The sequence below is a fragment of the Rana temporaria genome, chromosome 4, assembly GCF_905171775.1.
Source record: "Rana temporaria chromosome 4, aRanTem1.1, whole genome shotgun sequence".
NCBI lineage: Eukaryota > Metazoa > Chordata > Amphibia > Anura > Ranidae > Rana > Rana temporaria.
This window is the reverse complement of record NC_053492.1, coordinates 195065098-195091166: the sequence shown is the minus strand read 5'-3', so window position 1 is coordinate 195091166 and position 26069 is coordinate 195065098.

The window sequence follows — 26069 nt, the reverse complement described above, 5'->3', positions numbered from 1 at the left end:
ACACACGATACACACCGGAGAGAAGATAAAACACACTTACCTGTCCTCAAGGGCTGATCAACTGAATTATAGCCCTCCAGGCCCTCAACCTGCTCCCTCTCCAGGCATCGGGCAATGACCAGCTCATCAGGAGTGAGGGTGATCTTAGCGGCTGGTCCACCTCCTGTGCACCTGGCATGCTTCCTGATCGTGGCCAGCTTCTCTTTCACCAGACGCCGCAGATCATTGATTTTTTTGTTATGTCACTGGGGGTCCTAGCCTCCACGCCAAGGGCATTCACCTGCGTCGTAATCTCCAGCAGGATCTCATCTTTCTGGACCTTGCTGGTCGTGCCACTCAGTGCCCCATGGAGGACGTGCCGTACTTGGAGAGGCCCTCGATAATAATTGCCTTCTCCTCAGGGCTGACATTTTTCTTCCTCCGATCCTTAGTAGTCACTACTGGTGCAGACATGGCTCCAAATGCAAAAGTACTAGCACCCAAAAATGCTTGTGTACTTTTGCACTTGACTTAAATATGCGCCAATGTATCTGAATCGCGGCCTATGTTTGTAGACATTGCAGAAATTAAGTCAACATCAGAGAATTGAAGAAGCGCTCCTAGTTTAAGGCAATTTAAAAATATGTAAAGGAACGATTATTTAAACAAGGAAATTACATGCATATACCTCTTAGAATAGTGATAAACATTGTAATTATGAGTTATGCGATATAATATATATATATAGTAGTATCTCGTTTTTTTAGAAAAACAAATAGCAACATAGTTTATCTTTTATAGATTTTTGATAAATTATTTACAAAGCAACGTCATCCGAAAAAAAAAAATCACAACCAAATTACCATTGCAAAATACTGCTTCTTTAAAGATTATATGATAAGATTTATTTCCAGTCTGGCCCATGTACATAGACAGCCAGACAGGACAACTGTCTATGCGTGTGGATGGAACTGTACATCCTCCTGCATAAGGCGCTCATGTACTAGAATATGCAGCAGTGTGCACTACTGCTTTGTCCCTCATTGGCCATGTACAATGTGATTTCTGTGACCAATCACAGCAATTGCACATGGAAAAAAAAGGTCTCATGCCTGCGGCTCTTGAGCTGTTCCATCTACAGTACCTCAGAACAAAAAAGCACGTGCACAACCCCCATATACTGTGCCATATACCCCATTGCTACTGTGATCTTAGCCACAGACGTACATTAAAATAATAAACTCTCTGCTGATGAACTACATTTGGAAAAATAAAAAACAGAGGGTTTCTGCTCAAGTATTAAAACAGAATAAGAAAATGGGGGGATTGGCGGTCCCAGACATCAGAAAATATTACTATGCAACGGTTCTCTCACGGGTTATAGAGTGGGCCAAAGAAAACCATGACAAAAGATGGATTAACATTGAATGCGCACTTGCAAGGGCACAATTGGGGAGAATAATTTGGAATCCACCACAATACAGAACCTTATACACTTCCACACACGAAATGACATTTAACGCACTTCGGGTCTGGGACAGACTACACAAACAATTGAAATCGAAATTTAATTCACCACTGATAGATCTTATAGATAATGAATACTTTGCATCAGGGACCAAAGAGGTGGGTGGAAATTGGATTAGAAATAGAATTCAGGTTAGGGATATAATCCAAAAGGGTAAAATTTTGACACGTCACGAGATTAAAACTAAGATAGAATCCATGAAGTTGGATGAATGGCGATACTTACAGCTATCACTCTTTATTAAGTGCCTACCGTCAGTGGCGTCTCCAGCTTTCATATTTAGGGGGGGCACATGGGGGGACAGGGACAAAAGTAGGGGGGCCAACTATAAAATGCAATTATATATATATATATATATATATATCCTGGGGCCCTTTACTACGATCCCACTATGGGCCCTTTCATATGTTCTGCAGTGAGCTCCCTTCCTACTATACTGGGGCCCCCCAGGGTGGCAGAAAACAAGAGATATATGTCACCAGCACACCAAGAAAATATAAGGGTCCAAAGCAGTGGGAGAACTATCATTGTTGCAAAGGTTGTCTTGCCACCGGGCCCTGGGGTTCTGCCACAGTGGGGATCCCCAGCTGTCCTGTCCCTGCTATTTACAGCGCTGGTCTGGCATCTGTCTCCTTGGCAGCGGCGGCAGTCTATTAGGACCTAGTGCTGGTGACATTATGGGTGCATGCTGGCGCCATCTGGTGGCGAGCCGTTGGTATTACAAGTTATTACCACCAGATGTGAGCTGGCGCCATCTGGTGGTGGCCGTTGGTATTACAAGTTAAGCATTACAAGTTAAACAGCAATTCTAATGTCATTTTACACTATTTTCACTGCCATATTCTTCCCTCTAATTAGAACCCCCAAACATTATATATATTTTTTATCCTAACACCCTAGAGAATAAAATAGCGATCGTTGCAATACTTTCTGTTACGCCGTATTTGCGCAGCGGTCTTACAAGCGCACTTTTTTGGGAAAAAAATTACACTTTTTTTAATTAAAAAATAAGACAACAGTAAAGTTATCCCCATTTTTTTTAATATTATGAAAGATAATGTTACGCCAAATAAATTCATACCCAACATGTCACGCTTCAAAATTGTGTCCGCTTGTGGAATGCCGACAAACTTTTTTTACCCTTTAAAATCTTCATAGGCGACGTTTAAAAAAATCTACAGGTTGCATGTTTTAAGTTACAGAGGAGTGCTAGAATTATTGCTCTCGCTCTACCGATCGCGGCGATACCTCACATGTGTGGTTTGAACACCATTTACATATGCGGGCGCTGCTCACGTATGTGTTCGCTTCTGCGCGCAAGCTTGTCGGGACGGGGTGCGTTTTCTGGCTCCTAACTTTTTTAGCTGGCTCCTAGATTCCAAGCAAATTTGTCAAACCCTGACTTACACCAGTGCTGGTGGTAATAATGCGCTCGCTGACACCAGTGCTGGTGGTAATAATGCGCTCGCTGACACCAGTGCTGGGGGTTAATAATGTGTTCGCTGACACCAGTACTGTTGTTTTTGAAGTTTGAAAGTTTGCATGCTGCCCCCCATGGCATATGAAAACTTGTCTTGTGGCCCTCAGGTAATTTGAGTTTGAGACCCCTGGTCTACAACCAATAGAGATGGGCTCGGGTGTGTTTGAAATCCCACATGCCCGATCCCGCCAGGAAGCCGACACTCCACAGTGCTAATCAATGTATGGGCTGCCTAAGAGCTAAGACCAGCCATAGACAGTTTAAATCTCAGCTGGTTCAGCAGAAACTGGCTGAGATTTGAACCATTAATTAGCAGATTCTCTTATAATTATCACTAGTGGTTGCTGTATAGCCACTGGTGATAATCACTGTTTGTCGGGAGAATATAATTGTTGGGCAGGAGGGATATTCCCCTGTCACCACTGTCTGTTGATGGGGGAATCATGCAAGTTTCTTTCCTGCAATCTGTGGATGCAGGAAAGAAATTTGCACCGTATATTATCTGCCTAACTGAAAGTGAAAGTAAATTGTGAATGTTTTGAAAGAACAGAAGAGGGGGAGGGAGACAGATAGGGGGGAGAGAGAAGGGATGGAGATAATGTAGTTCAGTGATTATAGTGTACTGCAGTCTGCAGTGCACACACTTAAACACGGTCCAGGCTAGAATATCTGGTTGTGTGAGCGCTCGCATTATGCAGTGATGGCGAGCAAAGGGAGGGGGAGGAATCCCCCGCAGAGCTGACTGGGGAGCAAAATACAAAAATTGCAAACAAACAAAAAAAATTTTTTTTTTTGGGGGGGGCACATGGTGGGGCACAGCATGATGTTGGGGGGGTCAGGGCCCCCTCTGGCCCCCCCCTAGGGACGCCCCTGCCTACCGTTACCCCTGCGCCCATGTGAGGAATATACACTGATCGAAAAACGTTGTACTATTGATAGTTCAAAAGGTAATATTTCCAAAATATATAGGTTTTTGCTGAAAGGGGAAGAGATCCAAAAATACACCTTAAAATGGGAAAGAGAATTGGGTGCACCTAGAGGGAAAATGTCAGTAACAAGAATTATTAATATGACTCATACCTCTGCAACAGATGTAAGGACTGCCGAGATGAATTTGAAATGCCTAAAGGGGTGGTACGCTACCCCAGACAAAACCAGCAACTACAGAGAAGGGCAGTCAGCAGACAGCTGGAGAGGAGGTGCAGTAAGGGGGACGATGGCTCACCTGTGGTGGGACTGTCCAAAAATAAAAAACTACTGGAAAAAAATGTTGTCACTGATTAAGGTAATAATCAAGAAAGAGATAAAAGAAGACCCATGGGTAGTTCTGTTCCATGGGGGGGAAGAGACCATAAAAGAATATAAAAGATCCCTGACTCCCCACCTGATTAATGCAGCTAAACGATTGATTGATACCCAAAAAGTGGAGGGAAGTAGAAAGCCCAGAAGTATGGGAGTGGATGGAATCTGTGGAGGAGACTTATAGGAGGGAGGGGTGGAAGGTCGGGGTTGATGAGGAGAATATTGATCACAGGGACAAATGGGCAAATTGGAAAGAGTTAAAAAAAAACAGGGGGTATGTATTCTCTAATTCTTTTTTCTAATGTTAGCTTACTCTTTACTAAAATTTGACAATAAGAGGGGGAAAAAAAAAAGTAAAAAAGTGATTAGCATGTAAACTAAGACAAAGTAATCATTTATCCGCATATGATGCTAAAACTTCTACGGAGACGATGGGGGCCCTTCTTCCATGAGAAAGTTGCCAAGAAAGTTAAGACTGAGCGAAAAAAAAAAAAAAAAAGAACAAACCTTAGCTCATCACTATTCTTGAGGAAGCAAAAAAAAGCCGACCATAACTAAAACTTTTAAATGTGTGAATAAGGTTCAAGAGGTCAGTATTTTTAATATGAAGCTAAAGCCTCATACACACGATCGGACTTCCAACTGACTTTTCCGTGGATTTTTCTCCAAAGGGCGTTGTCCGTGAACTTGGTATGCATACACACGGTAGGACTTTTTCAGCCAACAAACACGAACGTAGTGACGTAATAGACATACAACGTATTTTTTCTGCTCTTTACTGCCACCCTTTGGGCAACTTCTGCTATTGATGTCTGATTTTTTTTTTTTTGATGTCTGATCTTTAGCATTGGTTCTGAGCATGCATGTTTGTACTTTGGACTTTAGTCCGATGGACTTGTGTACACACGATCGGATTAGCTGACGTAGGACATTTGTTGCCGGAAAGTTTGTCTGTTCACACTGCGAACATTTGTCTGATGAAAAAGCGAAAAAGTTTGTCCGATGGAGCGTACACACGGTCAGATTGTCTGCAAAAACAGGTCCTTCTGAGGTTTGTTGTCAAAAAAGTCAGATCATGTATATGGGCATTAAGATTGAGAACATAGTGGCATGGCCTTAAACTAGCAGTAGGAAAGCTTACCAAGTTTAATTTTACCTTCCAGCAAAGATGGTGAGCCAATCAATAAAGTGAAATTAAATATGCTTAGGATAAACATAGAACTATACTAAGATAAAAGAGTTAAAAGAAAAAACAAGAAAAAAATTGGACCACCTGGGCTTTTTTGCTGTCATTCTTTTATACTGTCATCCCACTCCAATCCCCTTTATCTGATCTGGATATCACCGACTTGGCATTTTGAATGTTCTCCCTGTTCCATCTACATACTAAAAAGTTTCTTATGCCACCATTCTGTTTAAAAACCTGTCTGGGGAGTGTAAATGTGATTGGTGATTCAGGAAGTTCTCTGATCGATCCTGTATAGAGGTAATGGATTTACAGACATCTCCCTTTATCTTTATTTTATACATATGTATCACACAATTTGCAATTACTAACAACAAATAAAAACCTGCCATACCACCTATATGAGTAACATTATCCTTCCTTGGTACTCTAATTATAGTGTTTTTTTTTTTGTTCATGAAATAATAATAAGGACGCTCTTTCACATAGTGAAAGAGCTAAGACTGTTCAAAAATATAGCTTTTAATATTTCTATCTTAAGATTTAAAGTCCTTTTAACTAATGCTAAATATGCAAGTGCATCTTTCTGCTAAGAGCTGATGTTGTGAATAATGGTGGCATGCTTCTGAGGCCCCATACACACGATAGAATTTATCCGCGAATACGGTTCAGCGGACCGTATCCGCGGATAAATCCTCTCTAAGATTTCAGAGGATTTCTATGCGATGGCGTGTACACACCATCGCATTGAAATCCGCGCTGAAATCCTCTGCCGATGACGTGTCGCGCCGTCGCCGCTATTATGACGCGGCAACGGGCGCGACGCTGTCATATAAGGAATTCCACGCATGCGTCTATTCATTACGGCGCGTGCGGGGAATCCCTTTGGACGGATGGATCCGGTAAGTCTGTACAGACGAGCGGATCCATCCGTTGGAATGGATTCCAGCAGATAGATATTCTGTGCATGTCGACAAATATTTATCTGCTGGAAATCCATTCCAGGGGAGATTTATCTGCGGATAAATATCCGTTGGCGTGTACACACCATAGGATCTATCCGCAGAAACCCATTTGATGGGATTTATCTGCGGATAGATTCTATCGTGTGTATGGGGCCTAATTGTCTAAAAAACTCAATAAAAAAAATAGGCTGCAGGATAATTATTGACTTCTAACTAGTATTTGTCATTAAAAAGAAACAGCAAATATAAAATAAGTATAATATTTTAAATGAAGTGGTGTTAAGATTTCCAGTACTACTGACTCAAACCTACTTCTGTACAATAAATAGACAAATTGGCAGGATTTTAACGTTTTGTGTCCAACGCTACATATTTACCCATTGGTTTTACTTTACCTTGCTAATAGACCAAATCATGTAGAAACAGAGAAGGGAAAGCTCCTATTGTTTCACTGGAACTCATTTTTTTCTCTCAGTTAATCAGCTAAACTGTAAAACACACACAGGAACACATTTTCAAGTTTCTGTACATGTTGCTGACAGGTAGCGTCGGAAAGTTTATATAAATACATGATTTCATATAAAAGCATGTAGCTTACTAAACTGGGCTTAGACAGATTTAAAAAAAGGGCAGAAGTCACATCCCAGAAGAAAAAGGCTGAAGAAACTTAGTTCTGTTTTCCGGTATGCTCCCGTGTAATCAGATTATTAGGATTTACTAGGTGAGAAGTGCTGAATAGTTCCTGATGCTATCAATAACCTTTATGGGTGTTTACTTTTAGTAACATTTGTCTAATATACTACCAAACTAACACAACAAAAACATTTTTATAACACAGTTACAGTTCTTTATTTTTTTTTCCTTTGTAAAACAAAAAATGGAGAGCAAAGCTTAGACATATGCATAGCCTCAGCTTGGAACATAAAGACCAACTGCAGCTTCTGTATTTTTAAGGGACCAACATATAACTATCCACTTGCCAGAGATGGAATGTCATATGCCTTAATATGGTACATTTTTTGACCACATTTGAGAACATTGCATACAAATATTATGGGGTCTTCTACCTATCCAGAAACTGGAGATTAGTCTTATTTTCACATATTCAGGTATTTGTAACTTTAGGTTGTGCTGGGAAAAGCCTGTTTGTTCAATTTGATTATAAAATATAAAACATTTTAAATGGTTTGAAACTCCTAATCCCTACCTCTTATAAATTGCTGTAATAATATCTAGAGGTAATGAAGTATTTGTAAATCCTCACCTTGTAAAGCAACCCATTCACTTTAAAATAGAAATGCAAGGCAAACATAAATATAAATATATATATATATATATATATATATATATATATATATATACACACATACAGTATCTCACAAAAGTGAGTACACCCCTCACATTTTTGGAAATACTCTATTATATCTTCTCAAGTGACAACACTGAAGAAATTACACTTTGCTACAATGTAAAGTAGTGAGTGTACTACAGCTTGTATAACAGTGTAAATTTGCTGTCCCCTCAAAATAACTCAACACAGCCATTAATGTCTAAACTGCTGACAAAAGTTAGTACACTCCTAAGTGAAAATATCCAAATTAGGCCCAATTGCCAAAACCCTGAAACTAAGCTGCAACACGGTGGCCAAGTATATGCAGTGGTTTAACAGGACAGGTTCCACTCAGAACAGGCCTCGCCATGGTCGACCAAAGAAGTTGAGTACACGTCATATACAGAGGTTTTCTTTGGGTAATAGATGTATGAATGCTGCCAGCATTGCTGCAGAGGTTGAGGAGGTGGGGGTTCAGCATGTCAGTGCTTAGACCATACGCCAAACACTGCATCAAATTGTTCTGCATGTCTGTTGTCCCAGAAGGAAGCCTCTTCTAAAGATGATGCACAAGAAAGCCTGTAAACCCCAAACACACCTCCAAGACAATCACTGCCTTGCTAAAGAAGCTGAGGGTAAAGGTGATGGACTGGTCAAGCATGTCTCTAGACCTAAACCCTATTGTGAATCTGTGGGGAATCCTCAAACAGAAGATGGAGGAGCACAAGGTCTCTACCATCCATCATCTCCGTAATGTCCTCATGGAGGAGTGAAAGAGGACACCAGTGGCAACATGTGAAGCTCTGGTGAACTCCATGCCCAAGGGTGTTAAGGCAGTGCTGCAAAATAATGGTGGCCACACAAAATATTGACACTTTGGGCCCAATTTGGACATTTCACTAAGTGGTGTACTCACTTTTGTTGCCAGCGGTTTAGACATTAAAGGCTGTGTGTTGAGTTATTTTGAGGGGACAACAAATTGACACTGTTATACAAGCTAAATTAATTGTTAGCCTCTTCAATAAAATACATGTCATTAAGTTGAGGGTAGATTCCTTATGTAGAGTACAGAGGACAGGGGGGGGGGGGGGAGTGGTTGGGTAAAAAAAAAGAGAGTTGTACATTGGAATATCATGTGAATGTAAAAATGTTGTACAATGTATTCTAATTGAATTGCAATGGATGCCGAATAGGCATATGTATGTATTAAATTAAGAAAAGATAAAATAAAGTGGATTAAAAAAAATTGAGGGTAGTACCATCATCCAAAATTTAATTAGATAGCGAAATAGCTCAGGGAACCCCAAAACCCAAGAGATTATTCCAGTACAAGGTAAGTGGATAGACTCAAGGGGGGTAAATATATAAACAATTTGATAAATGTATTAGTATAATATAAAAAAAAACAACAAAAACAATATAGATATTGTGACAGCCAATCAAGTCACCGAAGCTGCAGTCCCCGAAGGGGAATCCCGGTGAATGTAGGGGTCTCTACTAGTTTTGCGACATTACGTCGCTTCGTCAGGAGAAGTTCTGAAAGTTAATATACAAACAAACAATGTAAACAGGTTGAAACACATATGGAAAAGTTCATGTAGGTCAACCTACCAACAAGAACAGTCATGTAAAATAGTAAATGTTGGGGGATAGGAACTGTGTCGCTTACCTAGGAGCAGGTATCCTGCTCCTAGGTAATGCGGAAATGGACCTATCAACTGTATATTAAAATAGATATAAAAATGGGCTATATTGAAGGTGCAAATGGGGAGGTGCAAAAGTGAACCAATCACCAACCATTGTGACAAGATAAGATTTGAATATGGCGGAGATAACTGGTGAAAACGGGAGGGGGAGGGGGAAGGGGGGAGGAGAAGGGGAAAGAAAAAGGAATTGGGGTGGAAAGGGAAGGAAGGAAAGGGGGAGGGAGAGGGAGAGGGGAAGATGAAGGAAAGAAAAAGAGGGGAAAAAGAGGGCGGGATTCAAAAGGAAGTTAACTGAGGAAAGGAAAGGAGGAAGGGGACAGAAAAGAGAGAAGTAAATAGAGATATCCTCACATGCGGGTCAACATTGGCAATTAATATGGCGTTGAAATAGGTCAGTCCGTAGGAAATTATAAAAATGCCCTTAAAGAGTTAACCTCATTTAGGCCCGGAGGGATAGTAACCTTGAGTGTCAAAGGAACAAAACAGTGATATGTAGATGTGTGACCAATGGCTTATAATAATATCATGTCAAATGTGTCACTATTAAATGAATAAGTAGTGAAAAATAAGTTTACCATTGGTCGAACAGTAAAGATGGTCTCCTATACGTTGCCTGAGTTCTCTAATAGTTTTGCCAACGTAAAACGCATGGCATTCGCATTGCATTAGAAAACAATGAAGTTAGTGGGTTTAGACCTGCTTGTAGCATGCTTAAAAATGTTGCCATGGTTTCTAAAGCCTCGTACACATGGTCGGACTTCCATCTGACTTTTCCATGGATTTTTGTTCGAAGGGTGTTGGCCGTGAACTTTTTCTGCATACACACGACAGAACATTTTCAGCCAACATTCACCAAATCACATGGTTTTTCAGCTCTTTACCGCCACCCTTTGGGCAACTTGTGGTATTGTTGTCTGATGTATAGCATTGGTTTCCGAGCATGCGTGTTTGTACTTTGGATTTTAGTTGGACGGATTTGTGTACACACGATTTATTGTCAGCCAGTTGGTGAGCATGAACAGCCAATATTTGTTGTTGTTAATTCCGCCAACAATTGTTTGATGGAACATACACACGGTCTAATTATCCAACACAACACGTCCATCAGACAATTATTGTCGTAAAATCCGATTGTGTGTACGGACCTTTAGCATGATTTAGATATACAAATCTCTTTATTCGGGAATAAAAAAATGGATTAATGGCAAATCCCTATATGTGTAATAGCCCCCTTCAGGCCAATTTTTTTTCTTTTTTTTCAGCTCATGAATAAACTACCTGACAAACACAAGCGTACAAAGGTAAATGATTATGAAATAATATAATATGATACTATGATATGTGTTTTCGTTCTGTTTAGTTGTTTATAGGTGTGTGCTAGAAATCCCCAATGGCTCATATAATACAAGTATCCTGAGAACGTTCCCTCCAGGATGTAGTGTTCTAAGAAACTTAGGTTGTGAAACACTGTCCACATGTACAGGATTACAAGGCTTTGATAAAGGAATGGAAAAATTGCAGGTATTTATTCATCCACAGATTGTAAAATAATTGCTTCAACTTCTAAACTCAGTGTACATTTACATTTCTCTGGCAAATGACTAAAACCCACATCAAGTTCCATATCAAGCACAATATAATTTAAATAGTAATTCTATATCATATTAAACAACATTTTAAAAAATGAGCATGGAATTTGCGAGAAAAAAAAAACACTACTCAAGCTGTTTTTAAACTCTAACCTTAACGTGACCCTGTTTTTCACCCTGTGAAAAAGTGAACCTCCGCTTTTCGGAACCCTGCCCCTCTCCGGTGTCACATTTGGTATAATACAGGTATTTGCACCCATAGATAGACTCATGCCCCTAAACCCCCCCCCTCCCACCACTGTCTTTTGGGAAACACACTGGTCCCAGGAGACAGCGGGGACCAGTGAGGACGGGCCACGGCGCGTGCGCATGCACAGTAGGGAACCGGGCCGTGAAGTCGCACCGCTTCACTTCCTGATTCCCTCACAGAGGATGGCGGCGGGGGGCAGCCGAAGGACGAGCGATTGCTCGGCTTCAGTTGCTGACATCGCGGGCGCGCTGGACAGGTAAGTGTCCATTTATTAAGTCAGCAGCTGCAGAATTTGTAGCTGCTGGGTTTAAAAAAAAAAACATTCGGGTGGACCTCCGCTTTAATATTGTAGGAGATTTATCCTCACACCCACCATCAAACTACTGTATATGGTGGGTTGCCTTACAAAAGGAATAGTGGCTGCGCATTGTGATTGTTCACTTTGGAAAGTGTATGTTTACTATGCTAAGTGAATGTTGGTGAATATGGCAATAGGAATATGGTAAAATATGGTGACTATGGTAAAAGCAGGATCCATGAACGAATATGATTGGGTTTTTCAACACAAACACAAAGTGAACACTGCTTTGCAAGGTGAAGATACACACTTTTCAAAGTAAACTGTCCCAGGTAAAAAGCCTTCACTCCTTTACTGAATCAATCCTACAGACTTTAAAAAAACTTTTATATAGTGATAGTTTGGCCCTGGATGCATTTCTACCTGACCATATTTCCATTTTAGTTTAGAATGATATCATCTTAGATGGACTTACAAAGCTGGCTCATAATGGAGATACAGGGCCAGATCCAGAGAGAATTGGATCCGTGCAGCGTATCAGAGATACGCTACGCCGCTGTACATTACCTGGCGGAATTTCGAATCCTCAAAGATTTTGCGCCGTAAGCTACGACAGCGTAGTGTATTTCTGGCGGCGGAATTCAAATCAGCGATCAGGGGGCGGGTTTCATTTAAATGAACTGCGCATGCGTCGTCCAGAAATTTCCCGCCGTGCTTTGCGCGAAATGACGTTGCAAAAACGTCATTTTTTGAACTTAGAAGTGAGTTACGTCCATCCCTATTCACGGACGACTTACGGAAAAAAAAAATTCAAATTTCGACGCGGGAACGACGGCCATACTTAACATGGCAAGTCTATCTATACGCCGCAAAATACCAGCTTTAACTATATGTCGGAAAAAGCCGACTACAGACGACGTTAGAAAATGCGACGGCCGCACGTACGTTCGTGGATCGTCGTAAATCGCTAATTTGCATACCCGACGCGGAAAACTACGCAAACTCCACCCAGCGGGCGCCGAAGTATTGCATCTACGATCCAAAGGCATACGAAGCTGTACGCCTGTCGGATCTTACCCAAATGCCATTGTATCTTGGTTTGAGGATTCAAACTAAAGATACGACACGGGAAATTTGAAAGTACGCCGGCGTATCAGTAGATACGCCGGCGTACTTGCTCTGTGAATCTGGCCCACAGTATACATAAAAAAAAAAAATATGTAACTATTAGTTTAAAACAAATATTACTTATAAATTGTGGAAATATGGAAACAGTCCGCACTCAGGAATCTGTCCAAATTTTTTTTTCGATAATCACCAAGTACAGAATAACTGCTAACATGTTTCGGCAAAGAGCCTTGTTCACAGCATAGTTACCCACATAACCAGCACCAACATATATATATATATATATATATATATATATATATATATATATATATATATATATATATATATATATATATAAATACACATATATATACACACACAGTATCTCACAAAAGTGAGTACACTTCTCACATTTTTGTAAATATTTTATTATATCTTTTCATGTTACAACACCGAAGAATTTACAAATTAGCCATCCCCTTAAAATAACTCAACAGACAGCCATTAATGTCTAAACTGCTGGCAACAAAAGTGAGTACGCCCCTAAGTGAAAATGTCCAAATTGGGCCCAAAGTGTCTATATTTTGTGTAGCCACCATTATTTTCCAGCACTCTTTAACCCTCTTGGGTATGGAGTTCACTAGAGCTTCACAGGTTGCCACTGGAGTGCTCTTCCATTCCTCCACGAGGACATCACAAAGCTCCGCCACCTTTTTTTGTAATGTGCCCATGCATCTCTTTTTCCTGATAGTGCGGGGGTGGGGTTACAAGACATTGCACAGCATGTTTGTATTCCATAGTCTGTTTAGCCTGTGGCAAGAAGTGGGATGTACTTGAGCAGGGGTGTGTTCAAAAGGCAGGCTGTGATTGGAAGGGAGTGTGTGCCTGAGACAGGCTATGATTGGTTGAGGGGCATGGTGGCTAAACAAACTACCCAATACAGGCATGCTGTGTGTCTGCACAGTGCCCTGTACCTCGGAAAGGCCAGCCAAAGGATGCAAATTAACCATGCAAGCATTGAACAGCTTCTGTAATTTGTGTGGTCAGTTTACAGATGACTATTTCAGATAGAAGTACATGAAAATCATAGACTATGATTTATATAATACACATATGGGAACACATACATTGAAAACATTTTGTTTACGGTAAAATTCACTTAAAAGGTGCCAAGGGATCTTTCAAATGCACTTATCAAGAGTGCCAATGATGCCAGCCCTTTCTGGGCACTTCCTTTATTCACAGACGTTGCACTATAGTTTATTTTGCCTGATTGTTTCCAAAGCATTTTTTGACTAAACTTAGGCTTTAAGTTGATGCAACTAAAGAACACTTAGATCACTAAAATTGAATATAATTTGCAACATTAATTTAATTATAAAAGTCTTTTTATTTCTGCAGCTTTTAACCACTTGCTTACTGGGCACATAAACCCCCTTCGTTCCCAGGCGAAATCTCAGCGTCCGGCACTGCGTCGCTTTAACTGACAATTGCGCGGTCGTGCGACGTGGCTCCCAAACAAAATTGGCGTCCTTTTTTCCCCACAAATAGAGCTTTCTTTTGGTGGTATTTGATCACCTCTGCGGTTTTTATTTTTTGCGCTATAAACAAAAAAAGAGCAACAATTTAAAAAAAATATATTTTTTTTTTACTTGTTGCTATAATAAATATCCCAATTTTTTTTTAAAAAACTATTTTTTTTCTCAGTTAAGGCCGATACGTATTTTTCGACGTATTTTTGTAAAAAAAAAAAATTAAATCGCAATAAGCGACTGGTTTGCGCAAAAGTTATAGCGCCTACAAAATGGGGAACAGAATTATGATTTTCTTTATTATTTTTTTTTTTACTAGTAATGGCGGCGATCTGCGATTTTTATTGGGACTGGGATATTGCGGCGGACGTATCGGACACTTTTGACACAAATTTAGCGCCATTCACATTTATACGGCGATCAGTGCTATAAAAATGCACGAATTACTGTATAAATGTGACTGGCAGTGAAGGGGTTAACACTAGGGGGTGAGGAAGGGGTTAAATGTGTAGCCTGGGTGTGTTATAACTGTGTGGGGGGAGGGGGGTGACTGGGGGAGGGGACCGATGCTGTGTCTCTATGTACAAGAGACACAGATCGGTCTCCTCTCCTCTGACAGCACGTGGAGCTCTGTGTTTACACACAGAGCTCCACGTCCCTGCTGTCACCTGCCGTGTCACCGACGATCGCGTGTACCCGGCGGACATCGCGGCCGCCAGGTACACGCATCGGGTCTTCGGCGATGCGTCGGGACAGTTTTTACCCGCCGCGCGCCACCCAGTGGCGCGCGCGGGTAATGCACATAAAGGCCGTTTTTAAACGGCCACTTGGCACTTGAGAGCCGCGCTGCGGACGTATTTCGTCTATAGCGCGGATCTCAAGTGGTTAATAAATAAACGTGGTGATCCTGCAATGTAGACACTTGTGCAGGACATTCCTGTCACTGGGTAGCAACACTCGGGGCCTGATTCTCAAAAGAGATACGCAGACTTAACTGCTGTTCAGCCTGCGTATCCCTGTGCCTAACTTTGGAAACGATTCTCAAAAGGCTTTTTCCAAAGTTAGGCAGAAAATCTGACATGTGTAAGACACTTACACGGTCAGATTTTAGGATGCAGTACCGCATCCGCCACTGGGGGCATTTCTCATTGAAATGCAGCTTTGCGTATGCAAATGAGGACTTAAGCAGATTTTCAAAGCATTTCAGCACTGTGATTTCTGCGTAAGTTCCGAATTTGCCTGCGCAAAACTAGGGCTGGTTTTATAATGTGGAAAGTTAGTCACACATTGTAAAGGCCCATTCCAGCGACGGCATTTGGTATGCATTCCTGAGGGAGAACTCCACGGCAATTTTTAAATTCAAAACCGCCATGGGTTCCCCCCCAGGAGCATACCAGGCCCTTAGGTCTGGTATGGGTTGTAAGGAGACCCCCCCACGCCGAAAAATTGACGTAGGGGGTCCCCCTACAATCCATACCAGACCCGTATCCAAAGCACGCTACCCGGCCGGTCAGGAATGGGAGTGGGGACGAGCGAGCGTCCCCCCCCCTCCTGAGCCGTGCCAGGCCGCATGCCCTCAACATGGGGGGGTTGGGTGCTCTGGGGCAGGGGGGCGCACTGCGGGCCCCCCCACCCCAGAGCACCCTGTCCCCATGTTGATGAGGACAGGACCTCTTCCCGACAACCCTTGCCATTGGTTGTCGGGGTCTGCGGGCGGGGGCTTATCGGAATCTGGGAGTCCCCTTTAATAAGGGGGCCCCCAGATACCGGCCCCCCACCCTAAGTGAATGGATATGGGGTACATCGTACCCCTATCCATTCACCTGGAGGCAAAAAGTAAAAGTTAGTAAACACACAACACAAGGCTTTTTAAAATAATTTATTATTCTGCTCCGGATGCCCCCCCTGTCTTCGTTATTAGCTCAATTACCAGGGGGGGCTTCTTCTTCCACTCTCCGGGGGTCTTCTCCGCTCTCCGGGGGGGGTTTCTTCTTCCGCTCTCCGGGGGGGCTTCTCCGGACTCCGGGGGGCTTCTTCCATCTTCTCCCCTCTTCCGCTGTTGACTCGGCGAACCCCGGTTCTTCTGCAGCTCTCCGGTGCCTTCTTCTTCAGCGCTGGCTGCCTGCTATGTTTGTGTGTTAGCTCAATTAGTAACAGGCAGCCGGCGCGGTCTTCTGTGACGTCAGGGTCTTCTGTTCTTCTCCCCTCTTCCGATGTTGACTCGTCGCCTGTTGTCGCTGTAATGATGGAAGCGCGCCTTGCATCACATTTATATAGGCATCACCGTCCCATCATGCTCCGGTAGGTACCCACGTGGTGGATGCCTACCCACGTGCACCCACCACGTGGGTACCTGCCGGAGCATGATGGGACGGTGATGCCTATATAAATGTGATGCAAGGCGCGCTTCCATCATTACAGCGACAACAGGCGACGAGTCAACATCGGAAGAGGGGAGAAGAACAGAAGACCCTGACGTCACAGAAGACCGCGCCGGCTGCCTGTTACTAATTGAGCTAACACACAAACATAGCAGGCAGCCAGCGCTGAAGAAGAAGGCACCGGAGAGCTGCAGAAGAACCGGGGTTCGCCGAGTCAACAGCGGAAGAGGGGAGAAGATGGAAGAAGCCCCCCGGAGTCCGGAGAAGCCCCCCCCAGAGAGCGGAAGAAGAAACCCCCCCCGGAGAGCGGAGAAGACCCCCGGAGAGTGGAAGAAGAAGCCCCCCCTGGTAATTGAGCTAATAACGAAGACAGGGGGGGCATCCGGAGCAGAATAATAAATTATTTTAAAAAGCCTTGTGTTGTGTGTTTACTAACTTTTACTTTTTGCCTCCAGGTGAATGGATAGGGGTACGATGTACCCCATATCCATTCACTTAGGGTGGGGGGCCGGTATCTGGGGGCCCCCTTATTAAAGGGGACTCCCAGATTCCGATAAGCCCCCGCCCGCAGACCCCGACAACCAATGGCAAGGGTTGTCGGGAAGAGGTCCTGTCCTCATCAACATGGGGACAGGGTGCTCTGGGGTGGGGGGGCCCGCAGTGCGCCCCCCTGCCCCAGAGCACCCAACCCCCCCATGTTGAGGGCATGCGGCCTGGCACGGCTCAGGAGGGGGGGGACGCTCGCTCGTCCCCACTCCCATTCCTGACCGGCCGGGTAGCGTGCTTTGGATACGGGTCTGGTATGGATTGTAGGGGGACCCCCTACGTCAATTTTTCGGCGTGGGGGGGTCTCCTTACAACCCATACCAGACCTAAGGGCCTGGTATGCTCCTGGGGGGGAACCCATGCCGTTTTTTTCTTTGAAAATTGGCATGGAGTTCTCCCTCTCAGGAATGCATGCTGAGCGACGCTGTCATTTTTTTTTATAATTATTTGTTTTCCCGGCGCGTCTTTTTTTTTCACCCGTCGAAACTTTAGTGTCCCGTCGAAATTCTCAAAGCCGCCCAAGGTTAATTAAGTTCGCGCGCTGCAAGTCGGGAAAATTACGTCGCACGCATGCGCAGTATGGCCGGCGCGGGAGCGCGCCTCATTTAAATTTTAAACGCCCCCAAGAGAAGAGGACCGCCTTACGACGGCGGCACTTAAGTTACACGGCCTGAAATTTCTACCTAAGTGCTTTGACGATCGGGCACTTAGGTAGAAATTTTAAGTCAGTGTAACTTAACTGCTGAAATTTAAGTTAGGCAGACTTTTTGAGAATTTGGCCCTCTGTCCTTTTCTCTGAACTGCTTTCCTTCTTTGTCATCCTGTCACAAGCACTTCCAAATGGGGACCATAAGCATATAATTATAGGCCTCAACTATAATACAAAAATGAAGAATGGAGCATTTTGCTACAAAATGCCACGCAGATATACTGGGTGTAGAAAATGAAAATGACAATAAAAAAAGCATAACTTTAGCCAAAATGTGTTCTTTAGTTTTGTAAAGAGTGGGAAAGTTAGAATATCTATCAGGTTTGTATTGCTGTTCATATCTTTCTATCCTGTTTACACAGGTTGCACCTTCTCACTTGGAAGTGCAGTCACTGTAGATCCGAGGGAGATATGCAAGGAAAATAAAAAAACAGCATTTTAGCTTGCACATGATTGGATGAAAAAATTAGCAGAGCTTCCCCTCATTTTAGATCTAACCCACAGATTTACAGTGACTGCACTTCCAAGTGCACTTGCAGTGCACTTGTAGTGCAAAGTGGATTTGCCTTTTAGTAAATAACCCCATAGTGGGGCAGAGGACACTACTGTGACATCACCTTCCACAGTAGTGTCCTCTGCCCCCTTCACATAACCCCCCACAGTAGTGTCCTCTGCCCCCTTCACATCACCCCTCACAGTAGTGTCCTCTGCCCCTCTTCACATAACCCCCCACAGTAGTGTCCTCTGCCCCCTTCACATCACCCCTCACAGTAGTGCCCTCTGCCCCCTTCACATAACCCCTCACAGTAGTGTCCTCTGCCCCCTTCACATAACCCCTCACAGTAGTGTCCTCTGCCCCCCTTCACATAACCCCTCACAGTAGTGTCCTCTGCTCCCCTTCACATAACCCCCCACAGTAGTGTCCTCTGCCCCCCTTCACATCATCCCCCTACAGTAGTGTCCCCTGCCCCCTTTACATCATCCCCCTACAGTAGGCTCCTCTGCCCCCCCCACCCCATAACAGTGTTCTCTGTCCCCTTCATATGTTGTGTAGGTATCACTTTCTGCCCAGCATGTGTACAGCTGGAGTGGAAATCAGGAGACAGCATAGTGCTGGGTGGAAGGAGGGAGCAGCCAGAGTTAAAATGTCATAACGAGCTGGTGATTGGTTGCTAGGATCGCCTAGCATCCAATCACTGAGGCAGCTCCTGCCCCCACCCTCCATCCAGCACTATGCAGCCTACCCGCTCTCTGCTCTGCAGTGAACAGAAGAGCAGGGGAGGCAGAGCTGTGTTCATGATCCACCAATCGGCTCCCGGCAGTTGACCGGCCAATCGTGATTAATGACTTGCCAACCCCTACGTGATACCTATTCTATCCAAAACAAAAAAAAAAGGTTTTGGCTGGAGTTGGGCTTTAACATAGTATTATCCAATAAGGAATCCTATTTGAAGGTCCTAAGAAATTAAGAATTATTGACATGCTGCAGACTTGTGTAGCGCTCACCCCAGAAGGAGCCGCTGGTTGATTTTGGGATCGGCCTTCTAAATTACCCTGGCGGTGTCTATGGGTGTAATTGTGAGAACAGCGGTAGTGAGCGAAGGTCCAGACAGCCAATAAAAGGGTTTTCAATGCTTTATTGTCCAGGTCAAACACGGCCAACATCAACATGTATTGGGAAGGTCAAGGTTGATGAAGGAAAGAGAAGAGAACGTTGCGGTATCAGGCCTGGATATCAAATGGAGCAGTCAATACTGCTCTGTATAGTACCAATTTCTGTAACTCGTCGCCACTCTACTTGGAGTGGGTAAAGTGCCTCCAGACAGACCCCTATAACAGGCCTGGCAGCCGAAGCGTCAATCTGAACTAGCTGGGAGGAACAGGTCTCTCTCACAGACCCGGCTCTAGGGCCTCTGCCACAGGCCAATTTCAATGAAGGACTTAGGTGAATAAAGAGAGTGAATCCTCCCATATGGGCCCCCGGATGACAGCAAGCATATCTGTCAGTGGTCCGGATGCCCAAACCCAGACTGGGATTCCCTCAACAGGTCATGGAACCCAGCAAAACACTGGGTTCCCTTTTCTCCTCAGGATGAGGTTCGATGCAGTTTTCAGCCTTGGCCAGGTAGGCCGCACTGGCGGGGTCCATGGATGCGCGTACCCTGAAGGTGGATACCGCACCTGGAACGGGGACCCCGCGAAGATTTTCAACACATTAACCCCTGTCACAGATATACTCTCCCCCAGCATGCCCCACGAGGGTAAAGCGCTGCGTAAACTGTTGGCGCTATATAAATCCTGTATAATAATATAATAATAACTCCTCCAATTGGCTGCTGGGGAAAACTTGCTCTGCCAGAACCCCTCTGGCGCCAACTGCCGGCAAGGGGTGGTATTGCACCCCCTGACCACAGACTGACCCAGTGGACATTTCTGGGATGACAGAAGTCCCAAATTTAGACAAACCACGAATGGGAGCAAAGTAACTCTCCCATTCCCACTAACTTTAGCGTAGTGCCCATGCTGAAAGCAAGGGGGCGCTACACTTGTATGCTTTAGTTGAAGATTGCACAAAGACCATATTGAATCATCCAGAGATGTCTTTGGCTATTGCACATTTAGGTGCTGGAAATGATTTTTCCCCTCTCTCTAACAAACTTTTTTGCCTGCTCTTTTATGAATGCGAAGTACAAATAAAAAAAACATGGCCCTTGACATGCCTGAGAGAGAATAAAGGAGAATGATTGCTTTGGCAACAGTGTTTATTTTTCATGTTCTTCTTTTCTTTAAAGACATGAAAATGAAAATATAACTGGACGCTAGATGTAAAACAGGAAGCTTTTCTTTAGGGCTCTTTCAATCAGAGATGAAATTGTTTATATTTTTGTTCTTTATAACAGCATTATAAAAGGTATGTTTTTACAAGTGAACGTTGGACAAAGCACTATGGATGGGCACTGAATCACCTGAAGTTTCTCGCCCAGTCAAAAAAGGTACAGAAAGCATTCCTAGAGTAATTTATAACTGGAGAAAAGGAATATAGGGCCAGATTCACAGAAGAGATACGACAGCGTATCTCCTGATACACCGTTGCATCTCGTCATATCTATGCGGCTGATTCATAGAATCAGTTCCGCATAGATAGCCCTAAGATCCGACAGGTGTAATTGACTTACACCGTCGGATCTTAGGATGCAATACTTTGGCCGCCGCTGGGTGGAGTTCGCGTCGTTTTCCTGCGTCGGGTATGCTAATGAGCATTTACGGCGATCCACAACGGTTTTCGCGTTCGTTACGTCGTCGCTAGTAATTTTTTCCCGTCGCAAAGTTAGTCATGCTTTAACATGCCTTAACTTTACACGAGCCATGTTAAAGTATGGCCGTCGTTCCCGCTTCGAATTTCAATTTTTTTTCGTTTTTGTGTAAGACGTACAGGAATACGAAACACTGTAACTCACGTCGCCGTTCAAAAAAATGACGTCACATCGCGCAAAGCACGGCGGGAATTAAAAAACTGAGTATGCGCAGTACGTCCGGCGTGGGAGCGCGCCTAATTTAAATGGTACACGCCCCATTTGAATTGGGCGGGCTTGCGCCGGACGTGTTTACGATACACCGCCGCAAGTTTACAGGTAAGTGCTTTGTGGATCAGGCACTTACACTGAAAACTTGCGGCGGTGTAACGTAAACAGGTTACGTTGCGCTGCCGCAATTGTACGAGAATCTGGCCCATAGTGTCCCCCATTCTCTATACAATCTGCAATATGTTAGTTTAGCTCTGGTCACATTTGGTGTCTGAAACTAAATAAAACAGCAAAACGTCACCTTGATCTAAACCTGTCGCTAATCCTTAGGATGACATTGCTATATCCATACATATCCATACTTCTGTTAGACAGAAGGCGATGGGATCAGTGCTGTTACATGGGGAGAGCAACTAAGTGACTTTTACATTAACCAGGCCATCCTTTCAGTGACTTTTTTTTTTTATGTGACTGAGGTTACTACAACCAAATCTAATTATTACAGGTACTTGTATAACACAGACAATCTGTATACACACTGCCCCAAAAAAAATTATGGAACACTTTGAAAACATATCAGATCTTAACGGGCAAAAATCTCATGCTGGATATCTATACTGATATGGACTGGGAAATGTGTTAGGAATGAAAGCATGACACATAATTTGATGGAAATGAAAATTATCCACCTACAGAGGGCTGAATTCAAAGACACCCCGAAAATCAAAGTGAAAAAAAATTATGCAGCAAGCTAGTCCATTTTGCTGAAATTTCATTGCAACAACTCAAAATGGTCCTGAGTAGTTTGTATGCCCCCCAAGTGCTTGTATGCATGCCTGACAACATTAGGGCATGCTCCTAATGAGACGACGGATGGTATCCTGGGGTATTTCCTCCCAGATCTGGACCAGAGCATCACTGAGCTCCTGAACAGACTGAGGTGCAACCTGGCGGCACCGGATGGACCGAAACATAATGTCCCAGAGGTGTTCTTTTGGATTTAGGTCAGGTGAGAGCAGGGGCCATTCAATGGTATCAATTTCTCCATCCTCGAGGAACTGGCTGCATGCTCTCGCCACATGAGGCTGGGCATTGTCGTGCACCAGAAGGAACCCAGGACCCACTGCACCAGCGTAGGGTCTGACAATGGGTCCAAGGATTTCATCCCGATACCTAATAGCAGTCAGGATGCCATTGTGTAGCCTGTAGAGGTCTTTGTGTCCCTCCATGGATATGCCTCCCAGACCATCACTGACCCACCACCAAACCGGTCATGCCGAATGATGTTACAGGCAGCATAACGTTTTCCATGGCTTCTCCAGACCCTTTCACATCTGTCACATATGCTCAGGGTGAACCTGCTCTCATCTGTAAAAAGCATGGGGCACCAGTGGCAGACCTGCCAATTCTGGTGTTTAATGGAAAATGCCAATCGAGCTCCACAGTGTCCGGCAGTGAGCACAGAGCACACTAGAGGATGTCAGGCCCTCAGACCACCACCATGAAGTCTGTTTCTGATTGTTTGGTCAGAGAAATTCACACCAGTGGCCTGCTGGAGGTCATTTTGTAGGGCTCTTGCAGTGCTCATCCTGTTCTTCCTTGCACAAAGGAGCAGATACCAGTCCTGCTGATGGGTTAAGGACCTTCTCTGTCCAGCTCTCCTAGAGTAACTGCCTGTCTCCTGGAATCTCCTCCATGCTCTTGAGACTGTGCTGGGAGACACGGCAAACCTTCTGGCAATGACAAATATTGATGTGCCATCCTGGAGGAGTTGGACTGCCTGTACAACCTTTATAGGGTCCAAGTATCGCCTTGTGCTACCAGTAGAGACACTGACCCTAGCCAAATGCAAAACTAGTGAAAAACAGTCAGAAAAAATGAGTAGGGAAAAAAAATGTCAGACACCTCCTCCTGAAAAAACATTCCTGTTTTGGAGGTTGTCTTATTGTTGCCCATCTAGTGCACCTGTTGTTAATTTTAATTACTGTATACACCCCTCCCCCTCTGCTACTTAACTGACCAGATCATAATCCCAGGAGTTCTGATTCAAAAGTGTTCCTTGAATTTTTTTGTGCAGTGTATATATATATATATATATATATATATATATCAGTGTTTCTCAACTCCAGTCCTCGAGGCGCCCCAACAGGTCATGTTTTCAGGATTTCCCTGAGATGAAATGGCTGTGGTAATTACTAAGGCAGTGAAACTGATCAAATCACCTGTGCAAAAAAATGGAAAGCCTGAAAACATGACCTGTTGGGGCGCCTCGAGGACTGGAGTTGAGAAACCCTGATATATATATATATATATATATATATATATATATATATATATATATTTATATGTACATTCACATCAGTCCCTGCCCTCAAGGGGCTTACAATCTATGATCTCTAACTCACATGTGTACCTACACATACTAGACCCATTTTACAAAGGAACTTATTAACCTACCAGCATGTGGGAGGAAACTGGAGTACCGAGAGAAACCCCAGGGACAACATGCAAATGCTAGGCAGGTAGTGCCATGGTTGAGACTCGGACTGACAGCCCTACTGCTGCCAGGTGGAAGTGCTAACAACTACACCACTGTGCTGCCCCTTTTAATGGCTTCCACCAGTTGAATAGATTGGTGTGGAAACAAAGTTAAAATTTAAGGTCCATTCATACTGTTCAAGCCCACATACCCTGTAAAAATAACTGAAAAGGTAATAGGTCCCAAATGTACCTGTACAGCAAATCCAGATTTTTTACTTACCTTACTCTCTGGGCGTGACATCTCTATTCTTCCGGGAATATTCCTGCGAAAAAGCAAAGCAGGCAAAGGCTTAAGAGAAAATACTCTTATTGCAATAGCATCTTTTAATAAGATTTTGGCTGCTCTATATTTTCCAGGATCTAGTCAAAAAAAGTGTGATGTCACAGGTAAGTACATAGGGATAACTTTATTTTTACAGGTACATTTTAGACCTACTTTTACAGGGGGAGCGGGCTGACTGTTTACAGGAGGAGGGTGCACAGCAAGTCTAAGTGGATCTTGCAATTTACTGATGGAGAATACGTGGTGCTGGAGAGGATGTAATTAAGGCTAACCAATTGTTGTGCCCTGCATGGGCATATTGCAATTTTTTTTACTCCCTAACCCTAAGTAATATTAAACATTCAGGCCCAGATTCACGTAGGAGATACGACGGCGTATCTCCAGATACGCCGTCGTATCTCTGAGTCTGAGGCGTCGTATCTTGGCGCCTGATTCAAAGAATCAAATACGCCAAAATTTCTCTAAGATACGACCAGCGTAAGTCTCCTACGCCGTCATATCTTAACTGCATATTTACGCTGGTCGCTAGGTACGTGTACGCTGATTTATGACTAGAAATATGTAAATCAGCTAGATACGCCTATTCACGAACGTACGCCCGGCCGACGCAGTACAGATACGCCGTTTACGTAAGGCTTTTTCCAGCGTAAAGTTACCCCTGCTCTATGAGGCGTAGATGAGGCATACCAATGTTAGGTATGGACGTCGGAACAGCGTAAAATTTTTCACGTTTTAGGTCGTTTGCGTAAGTCGTTCGCGAATAGGGCTGGGCGTCATTTCCGTTCACGTCGAAAGCATTGGCTTTTTGCAGGTTTATTTGGAGCATGCGCACTGGGATACTTTCACGGACGGCGCATGCGCCATTCGTAAAAAGCGTCATTTACGTGGGGTCACAATAAATTTACATAACACACTCCCACATCTTCCACATTTGAATTAGGCGGGCTTATGCCAGCCTATTTACGCTACGCCGCCGCAACTTTGCTTTGTGAATACTGCACTTGCCTGTCAAAGTTGCGGAGGCGTAACATAAATAGGATACGTTACGCCCGCACAAAGATGCGCTCTCCTACGTGAATCTGGCCCTCAGTGTACTTTTTTTAACACATGGATTACAAAAAATATATATTCTCCAGTAAACTATTTGTTAAAGTTCTTACCCCAGCACTTGCAGTTTACAACCTTCAATGCTGCAGACTCCTGCTAATCTGTTAACTTGGAGGAAAGAGGGGGAGAAGCAGGGGAATGCCTTGCCATCCTAGGCTATGGAATTGTGTGTTTCAATCGATGCAAGAGTGCAGGGGTGCCCTCCACAGGATGCTGCAAGAGAAAGGGGCCACCCTGAAACAAGAAACCTGGGACAGTGGATATGGCACCGGCTTAAACTGGAACATAGGCAAGGATTAAAAGATAAAGAAGCTGCATAATCAGCAAATAAGTAACGCCCCTTTCATATGGGCAGATTGATTGGGTCCGCCTGAAAAATCAGATCGGATGACAGTTGAATGGTCTGGTGGGGGTCCAGGCTGAGACTGCCATTCAATATCACACAGCAGGTTTTGAATTGATGTGTGGCTACCCGGGACATAGATCACTCTGTATAGATGTAAATGGACATGAGGTTCATTTACATCTGACCACCCAGAGAGGACATTGGCTGTGTCCGCTCTAGATCAGCAGAGCGGACACGGACCCGTTATCTGCCTGCTCAGAGGGGATCAACAGACAGATTGTTTGCTGAGCAGCTGGATCCACTGGCAGAGGGAAAGAGCCCTGAATAAGATGCTTAAACAAACTGATTGTGTATTATTACTTTAACTCTAACCTAAC